This window comes from Aotus nancymaae, unplaced genomic scaffold (genome assembly GCF_030222135.1).
Source record: "Aotus nancymaae isolate 86718 unplaced genomic scaffold, 86718_ANA_hifiasm-v0.15.2.pri h1tg000002l, whole genome shotgun sequence".
NCBI lineage: Eukaryota > Metazoa > Chordata > Mammalia > Primates > Aotidae > Aotus > Aotus nancymaae.
In genome coordinates this window covers 35652558-35662783 of record NW_026988413.1, presented here as the reverse complement: position 1 = coordinate 35662783, position 10226 = coordinate 35652558, and the positions used below count along the sequence as shown (strand labels likewise).

The window sequence follows — 10226 nt, the reverse complement described above, 5'->3', positions numbered from 1 at the left end:
CCGAGCACTGGGATACTGCCACTGACATCCTACCTGAAGAGTTGTTTTGGAGAGGCACAGTTGACAAAGCAAGTCCTCTACCAGAAACAGGAGGACTAAAAGGCCATAATGGTACCACATGTTAAATACAGAGGCACCCACCCTAGTCTTCTAGCATCCTTTCCTCGCTAGGCTCTCAGAATGCTGACTCTAGAATCCCACATAGGCCACTTCAGAGAAGAATCTGTCCAGCCTAAGAGGGAAGACTAAAGATTCTGTTGTGAAGATTGTACTGTGAAGGATTTCTAAAATAATTGTGCAGCACACTCTACCATAGAGGCCAATATCAGCAAACATGTGCTCAGAGTTTCCAACTATATTTTTAGTCTCCCAGTGTTAAGATAACCAAATCATACTGGTAAGATTGCCAGATTTAGCAAATAAAAATACAGGATGCTCAAATTTGAATTTTGAATAAACAATGATTTTTTTTGTATAAGTAGATGTCATACTTATTTAAGAATACCCGAATTAAAAAAAGTATATATTTATCTGAAACTTAAATTCAACTGGGCATTTTGTTTCCAGATAAAATGGATACATTTTATCTGGAAACATTACATAGAGGTTATCCAAGGAAAGACTATATATAACATGGAAGGTAGTCAGTATAACAAAAAGAATAATATCAAAATCCTGATGGAAAATTATTACCAATCTAGTGGTCTAAACTCACTGAAATATCAACAGGGTATGAGAACAGAATGTTTTCAGTTTCCATCAAATCATCAAAATGTTAACGGCAGATCTCTCAAGATAGTAATATTTCAAATGGTTTAATAAGATTTTGACACAGAAAGTCAAAAACAAACTGTTTTTTCTTTCTGTGTAAATCAGCGTTCATATGATATGCATATAATTAGAAAAATCAATAAAGCTTTTTTCGTTTTGAATAAAAAAAACTACACACAAAAAGTCATAAATGAAATTATGTAGGTAGCTTTATTTTTCCAATTTGTTATTAAATTGCATTCTTACACATTTATTTTTCTCTGGTTAGAGAAAAGTTAATAACCAGTATATTGTGGGCTGCATGAGTTCAAACCCCATTCATGACCAAAATCTGTATTATTTTTCTATGAGTCTCCAGAGCCTTTTTTGGCCCCCATTCAAATACTAACCAGGTCTGACCTGGCTTAGCTTTCAAGATCAGGTACATCTGGGGTGGTAAGCCCATGTATTGTTTTTCCGTTGTGGCTGTAACAAACTACCACAAATTCAGTAGCTTAAAACAATACAAATGCATCATCTCACAATTCTAGGGGTCAGAAAGCTAACAGATTTGAAATCAAGATGTCGGCAGGACACTCTAGGGATGATCCATTGTTTCGTCTTTTTCAGTTAGCAGAGGCCATCTCTATGTGTTGTATTGTGGCACCTTCTTCCATCTCTCTGACCACTCTTCCCTCAATTCTCCCTTTATCCAGAAAGGTTCTTTTAAGGATTCATGAAATTAGTTTAGGCCTACCTGAATAATCCAGGATAATCTCTCCATCTCAAGGTCCTCTCTTCAAAGTCCCTTTACTCATATAAGGTAACAGATGTCAGGAATTAGAACAGGGACACTTTTGGGTGGCCATGATTCTGCCTACCAAATCTGGCTTACAGATACAGAAATATAATTCTGCATTTGTCCATGTATAATTTTCCCCTGATTTTAAAAATATAAAAATGTATTTTAAACCTCAGGAAACATATTGTCAAGTATGAACGTAATTTATTAAAAAATAACTTCTAAACAAAACATGGGAAACATTGTTATGATAATGACCCAATTAAAAAAGATAGGTACTTTTCAAGATTTATCAAAGAAAAATGCAATCATGTAAATACTAAAAAATAAATAACTTAGGGTTTTTTAAAAATAGAGTTTTTTTCAATAAACTTTTAATAAAGACTATAAAATTAGACTGCTACAAAGGAAGAGTAAAAATTATTGTACATATTATTCGTATCCCTCAATCAGGGTCAACTTTCCAAACAGGTGAAATGAACGCCAGTGGCAGGCAGCTGCCACACAATATCCCGGCCACTTCTCACTTTCCATTTATTATGTGTTGAAAGTTCCTCCAACAGGAATTCATTCCTTTGGATTCAAATCCTCTATTAAAATGCTAGTCCCCAGAATAAAAGCTAACTATTAGCAAAATCCTTGGCCTGGATTTATTCAAAACTAGTATAACACTTGACATTTGAGGAAGAATATGCATCAGAAGAAAGCTACCAGAAGCTAGCAGTGGGTCATTGAAATAGAAAATACAATAATCAGGGAGGCTGAGGTAGGCGGATCACGAGGTCAAGAGATCGAGACCATCCTGGCCAACATGGTGAAACCCCGTCCCTACTAAAAAAATGCAAAAATTAGCTTGGCATGGTGGTGTGTGCCTGTAGTCCCAGCTACTTGGGAGGCTGAGGCAGGAGAATTGCTTGAACCCAGGAGGCAGAGATTGCCGTGAGCCGAGATTACGCCACTGCACCCTAGCCTGGCACTTGGCAACAGAGCAAGATTCTGTCTCAAAAAAAAAAAAAAATAAAAATAAAAATAAACAAAGAAAATACAATAATCGTACTGTCCCTTATTTTCCATTTTTTAATGCACCACCCTCTACCAATAGTATGACAAGTCATGCCAGCCAGCTAGTGAAAGATAAAATGTATGGATATAGAGGTATTTTTATTAAATTTAAAAAATTAATGTCCTGGTGATTGACAAGGGATTCTTGATGAAATAATATGAAAGCTAGATATAATTTTAAAGAAATGAAAAATATATATGCAGCCTATCATAAACCATTGATCATATTTATACCTCATTCTTAAAACATTTTTCCTGCAGCACCCATTGTTTACTCCTATTAAAAAATAACCTGAAATTAATGCCAAATGCCCTATGAAAATATTGCAAAGCAAGGACATTACTTGTAAGATTATTTCTGCTTCTGCTCAGAAGTATTTGAAAGCTTTATATCTCTTGGTGGCGTATTTCATTCTAAGCAGCCTCATCTACTTTCATCTCTGGGCTATGTATAGCATACTGAACTATCTTCATAAGATCAAAGGGAAACTCACCGTACTTTATTTACAGAGGCAAATTTAATGCGTAACCAGGGTACTTATTTTACTAAACTGACTAGTCCCTTTGAACTACTATCTTCACTGATCCATAGAGCATACTCTAAATGTGGAGAAGGCTTCCTTGCCTCTGAAAAATGTTCTTAGACTAATTGGTGCACTTCCTTTGAACTGCCTGCCATGGGTTTTACTATGCTGCAAGTTCTCAACAGAGGTTGCTTCAGGAGGCATGAGTGCAAAGTCCTTTAGGAAACAAAAAACAAAATAAAAAATACAACCAGCATAACAAATTTGAAAGTATTTTATCTCACTATCAATAGTGAATAAGAATGACTCATTTCAAAGTACACAATTATGATATTAGTGGTTCTTACAATAACTGGTACACTTCTGTTTATCTGGCGAAGAAATAAGCTATTATGCTCTCTTCTACATTGATTGAAGTGGAGAATATACTTGCTTTGTATGTTACATAAATACAAATATGAAAGAAAATATACATGAAGTGACATGATGCAATAAAAAGAATATAAATTTGGGGTCTTTGCATTCCAATATAGCATTAAAAGCAGTGTGATTTTGCCTAAGTTGTTAATGTTTCTCTGAATTTGATAGTCCTCACCTTCAAAGTAGGAAGCCACATTTTGTGACAGTCGTGTTGCTCATCAGTATTTCTGGCTCTCATGCCTTGAGCCAAAATGAAGGGACGTTATTCTCTTCCCCATTGAGTTTATGCATGATGCTGTAACTTGTTTTGGGCAATGAGGTATAAGTGGAAGTAATATGCCATTTCTGGGAAGAAGCATTAATTGGGATTGTGAAACATTATAGAAATGTCTCTTTCCTGGAACAATTTTGGAAGTATGTGTTGACATGACATAGACTTGCAAGGCTATGACACCAGTGAAGGACAAGTGCCTATGAGAATCACCTGGATCTGTAAATCTTGCTATTTTAAGCTACTGAGATTGGCTTCTACAGGATAACCTACTTTATCCTGACTGAATATCCTTATAGGATTAAGCAAGTTTTAGGTGAAATAATGTACATAAAGCACATAGCTGACTGCTTGGCACATACTAACTGATTAATAGGTGCTGGTTCTTTTTCTCCTCTTTTTCTTTAAGATCTTGTGCATTAAAAGAAAAAAAAGTAAATCTGCTGTTATAAGTTTACAATAATATAAAGTTTATAAGGCTTTCCCCTCACTCCATTCTTTCCTATGACCTTGGTACCTCTCCAACCTTTCTCCTGCCTCACATCAACCAGCTGCTATAGGCAAAGGTAACAATAAAATAAAATAAAATAAAACAAAACATTATAATCATTTCCTCATTCCTCTTAGTGGAAGTCTCAAGAACTTAAAGATGGTTAAAATCAACTGGAATTGCTATATTCGGCCCAAAAGCAGCAAGAGCAGTCCTCTCTGGATTAACTTCCTTCAATGCCATGATCCTGGGTCACTTCCCAAGAAGCACAGCAGTTCTGAAGAGTATTTTTCATTATATTTACTTCGGGATCACAATTTCCCTTGTTCTAATCAGTCTGAGAATTAGCTATGTATCTGTTAAACTTATTTTGGTCTTAAATAAGTTTTCTTTAATTTACTTGCAGGACCTAGAAAATGAAAGCATACAGAAATAGTACAAAACAAATTTTCTAGTTCCATGAATGCAAGAAATGGTCCTGAACATACTTAATATAATTAAGAGCTAACATATACAGATCACCGACTATGGGCCAGGAACTGGGCTAAGCACGTTACAAGCACCCTTTATGTAATCTCCTTCACAATTCTATGAAATAGGCATTGCATCTAAGAATGATGAAGCTGATTTTAGAGAAAGTAACTCATCAACATCCCTAGCTCATAATGAAGTAAGCAGAGACAAGTGTCCAAGGAGTTCAATTGCAACTCCATACTCTTAGCCAATTCCCAGCCCCTTTACCACAGGATTACAGTCTCTCATCAAACCATCTTACAAGTCATCAAGTTACATGGGTTACTGAGTTATATAAGCAGATCATTACAAATTGATTTCTTATATACTAAGCTGCATTCTCGAATTCCCACTGAATAAGGTGAGCACATCCCACATTCCTCCCTATAAATGGAAAGCCCACATTTATGTACAGGCAAAAGAATATTTGTACCTGTAAGTTTACAGGAAATCAGAGGGATTATCTAAAAATCAAAAGAAATGAAAGGAAATACTTTTATTTTCTCTTTGTCATCTGGGACTTAAGTAACAGTTGTTTATTATCTTCAGTTATTTACAGAAAATATTTACAAGGAGATACTTCTGAAACATATTTATTGAAGTATTGAATATGGCTCTATAGAAGACAGACACCCTATCAGGAATATTTATAAAACATAAAGATCTGATCCTTGCCTCGCCAAACTCAGCTTCAGAAGAGAAATGGTTGAGATGTATACCAGACATTATTGTTGTTGTGAAGTTATGGTCACCTGATATGATGGGAAAGGGAATAATGCTGCTTCGGTTTTCCTGGTAGAATGCTTCAATTTCATTCTATATTCAAGTTAATTAAAAGTGTTATGAAAAAGTATCTCTAGTGCCTTATGTTCTCATTCCTCTCATAAAAGAAAAGGAAAGAAAAAACATTCATTACTATAACTATAAATTTCCTTAACCCTATTTTTTGTGTAAGGAGGCTGCTTAGAGTACCTCAGAAATTCTGAGACAAAAGAATATTACATAAAATGAACTGAGAGAGTAGGATAGAATCAAAAAGCAAATAAACAGTTACAAAGACAGTTTTCCATATTAGCAAAAAATAATTAAAAATGCCAAAAAGCTTCATCATTTTTCCCATCCTCCTTATTTCTACGACCATTTGCACATATATTTTTCTGGTATTTCTACATATATGTAGAAAGAATGAGGGCTATTCGACTTGTACATATTGATATTCATGAAAATTTACTAGATCAGAATTTCTTGATCATTTGTCAACTACTCAAGTCTCCCTTCTAAAATACTCTCAAGACAAGCAGTATTATATGGGGGAAAATATTTGAGGCTAAAATGGGCCATATAGTTTCACATAACCTGAATAAATAAATGTTCATATGAATATAAGCATATGCACAGAGTCAAAAGGAATTTGAGAAGACATCTACTTCATAGCATGCGTCTAGGTAGGGGAGTCCTGAAATTATCAAGGGTAGTTGCCTAAGGAGTTTTGCTTGATTGACCACAAATTTGCTGCAGGGAGAAGAACAAGATATGGAGTGATAAGCAAGCTGAGTTTTCTTCAGATAAAAATTTTAAAACTTAACTTTATTCAAGTTTTATAAATTATCACACTACCACCTACTAGTTTTAACAACTGAACAAGGCAAAAATTTATATGAGGATTAAAAAAAAAAGATATACTGTCTTTCATTTTAAATACCCTTCCCCCAACCCAACAGAAACCTGCATTTCCACATAGTTGTACCAACAAATGCATATACACATATTTTCTCTCCTTGTTTTCCCCCACTCCCCACCCACACAGTTTTTGTTTGTTTACCATTTTACAAAAGTGAAGTAATGTAAATATCCAATTTGTTTTTTTCTTTAATAGTACATCATATGCATCCATCTGGGTCAATAGTTATAAATACAATTCACACTTTTGAATAACTGCATTATGTGGATAATTCAAATATGTCTACCAATTCCTCTATTAATTGAATTCAAAATTTTTAATAGTTTTTGACCATTAAAAATTTTCAATAAATATTCTAATATGCAAATGTTTATGAACTATTTTATGTTTACTTATTTCTATGCAATAAATCCTTTGAAATAATTTCAGCCTAATAAGGATCTTGTATAATAAAACTCCCAATATTCATCTCAGCTCGTTGGAACCCAGAGCTCTAAGTCAATTCATCTATAGCTAGTTGGCCTATCAGCATTTCCCTTATTAATCAATTTGTCTAAAACGAGGTCAGGTTAGGCATATGGTATACCATATAATTTCATTATTTGATTCATCATCTTTGAATTTTTGTTCAATATGAATGTAGTTGGAAAATTATTTTCCACTAATGATAACTAAATACCAACTTTATGTTCAAAACACTTATTGCATGTCCTGAATATCACAAAGTATTTTAGCTTTTTATGACACTCTTTCATTTCTAAATTATTTTGTCTATCATTCTTTTAATTTTATTTTCCTTTCACTGTGAAAGAATACTCCCCAAATTATCAACTCATCAGGAGATATTTTAAAGGTAATTAAGTTAATCAAATAAATCACTTGTTCCCAGACATATGTCTGCAGCATTAGGAGAGAATTAAAATGGAAAGAAGATACAAAAAATAACCAGTAAGTCAAAAGGTTGTGACTTATTAATGTTGGAAATGAAGTGGAGTAAAGTATAACAGAGTACACTGTTTAGTCCTTGGGTTCTTGCTGTTTATACGCACATATATACATATTAGAATATAGTTTAGAAAAAAATTATTGAAATCATCATGCACAAGGCACTATGCTAGATGACATGGAGTACCATATAACTTAGAAGACATAGTACCAACCTATATTTGTGTTATACACATGTATAACATTGCCTCTCTTCCATTGCCTCCCATGGTGATAATTTATTTTAATGTCGGTCAGCTGCTCTTCAAAAACTAACACATATATCTTCCTTTATATGTTTCTCTGATCACTTTGCCATTAACATTCTGTTTTCTGCTAGCTAAAGGTCTTCTGATTTCTATCATAGAGTTTGTTTTTTAAGGAGCAAACATGAACTTATTTTAATACTTTATATACACACAATATATTATGTAATATGAGTACAACTGAGTTTCAAGTGGATGTAAATCATAATCTTGGCCAAAGCCACACTGGTAAAGAATTTCTAGGTGATAAAGATATTAGACAGGATATGCCCACCTATACCTTCACTATAGAATATATTACTTTATTAGGAATAATCTCCAAAAGACCTTTGCTGTAATGCTTTCATTGGAGTGGATTGTTATAGCATTCCCATTCTGATGAATTCATCCTCATTCTAAATGCTTTGAAGTTTCAGAATACAGTAAGAATTAATGAAACTATATTTTAAAATGCTTTACATAATTTCATTTCTGCTGTGGCTGCAAAGACCCAGTATAGGCAACTCCTCCTGATGACAACTTAAAATTTTGGATCAAATACTACCTGAGACCTCTGCAAAGCAAGATAGATCATGGAGGGTAGCCAGAACTTGCTAAAGCAATCCAAACTGAGGGGGGTGAGTCCTTCGCCTTTGTTTCTTTTATGGAGAAACAATAATTAATTAATTTCTCATCAGAAATCATGGAAGCTGGGAAATAGCAGAAGAATATATTTAAGGTGTTGAAAGGAAAGAACTGTCAGCAAAAAATTCTTTATCCAAGGAAAATATCCATCAGGAGGGAAAATACAGAAATGTTCACGTGAAAGAGAATAATTTTCTTCAGCAGACTTGTTCTAAAGGAACACCAGATGAAGTTCTTCCAGTTGAAGAAAAATGATACCAGAAGAAATTTGGATATTGAGGAATGAAGGAAGAGTAAGAAAAATGGTAAATATGTGGCTAAATAAAAAAGACAGCATTTTTTCACTTAATTTCTTTAAAATTTATGTAAATATTGAAAGCAAAAATTATAATATTGTTTGATGGAATTTTCTGTGTATGCAGGTGTAATATATATAACAGTTACAGCATAAAGTCTTGGAGTGAAATAAAAAGACTGATACAGTAGCAAAGCTTTTACATTTTATTTAAACAGTGCAGTGTTGACTCCATTTATATTGTAAAATGGAAGTATGTATGGTATAATATCTAAAGGAATTAGTAAAAAATAGTACAACTATATACCTAAAAATCTAAAGTATAAATTAAAATAAAATACCAAACAATAGTAAAATAATGCAACAGAAGGTAAGAAAAGTGAGAGAGAGGCTCTAAAATAGAGGGAACAAGCAAAACAAATAATAAAGTGGTAGATTTCAAGTATTTCACTTAACGGATTAAGTAGAATCGGATATATATACACACACACACACACACACACACATATAAAAATCAGAGACTGTGCATTAAACAAAAACAGTATACATCAATATGCTATTACAAAGCCTTCTTTAAGTAAAAAATATAAGTAGAATCAATGGTTATTACTGTCATACAAAGTAGACTTGACAAATAATTTTAACCAGGGATAAATAGCAACATTACCTCCTGATATGCATACACCGATGTGTATGTTAGTACATAAATGTGGAAGCACTTAACATGAGAGTTTCAGGTTACATGAAACTCATATTTTACATATAAAACATTCACCAAAAGATTCAATTTTCTGGGTGAAAAAATAACAAATTTTAAAAAGCAAAATCATATAATTCTTACTGTAACAAACTAGAAATAAGTAACAGAAATAATTAAACTAGAAAACAAATATGTGAAAATTAACACGCTTTTAAATAACCAATATATCAAAGAAGAAGTCACAAGTGAAATTAAAAGATATTGTGGTGCTCGCTTCGGCAGCACATATACTAAAATTGGAACGATACAGAGAAGATTAGTATGGCCCGTGTGCAAGGATGACACGCAAATTCGTGAAGCGTTCCATATTTTTTCTCTCACCACTCCTATTCAATATAGTACTAGAAGTTCTAAACAGAGCACAAGAAAAAGAAATAAAGGGTATTCAAATAGGAAAGGAGGAAGTCAAATTGTCTCTATTTGCAGACGACATGATTGTATATCTAGAAGACCCCATTGTCTCAGCCTGAAATCTCCTGAAACTGATAAGCAACTTCAACAAAGTCTCAGGATACAAAATCAATGTGCAAAAATCACAGTTTTTGTTTGTTTACCATTTTACAAAAGTGAAGTAATATAAATATGCAATTTGTTTTCTTCTTTAATAGTACATCATATGCAACCGTCTGGGTCAATAAATATAAATCTATTGATTTATACACCAATAACAGACTTAAAGAGAGCCAAATCAAAAACAAACTGCCATTCACAATTGCTACAAAGAGAATAAAATACCTAGGAATACAACTAACAAGGAATGTCAAGGACCTCTTCAAGGAGAACA

The 10226-nt window shown here is 33.3% G+C and overlaps 1 non-coding gene across 1 annotated transcript; it reads left to right on the top strand.

Annotated features, from left to right (window-relative positions):
- Positions 1 to 9648: 9648 nt before the first annotated feature.
- Positions 9649 to 9755, top strand: LOC135274266 (U6 spliceosomal RNA). The gene has a single exon (XR_010342107.1). It is a non-coding gene; the product is annotated as a U6 spliceosomal RNA (small nuclear RNA).
- The last annotated feature ends 471 nt before the right edge of the window (positions 9756 to 10226 follow it).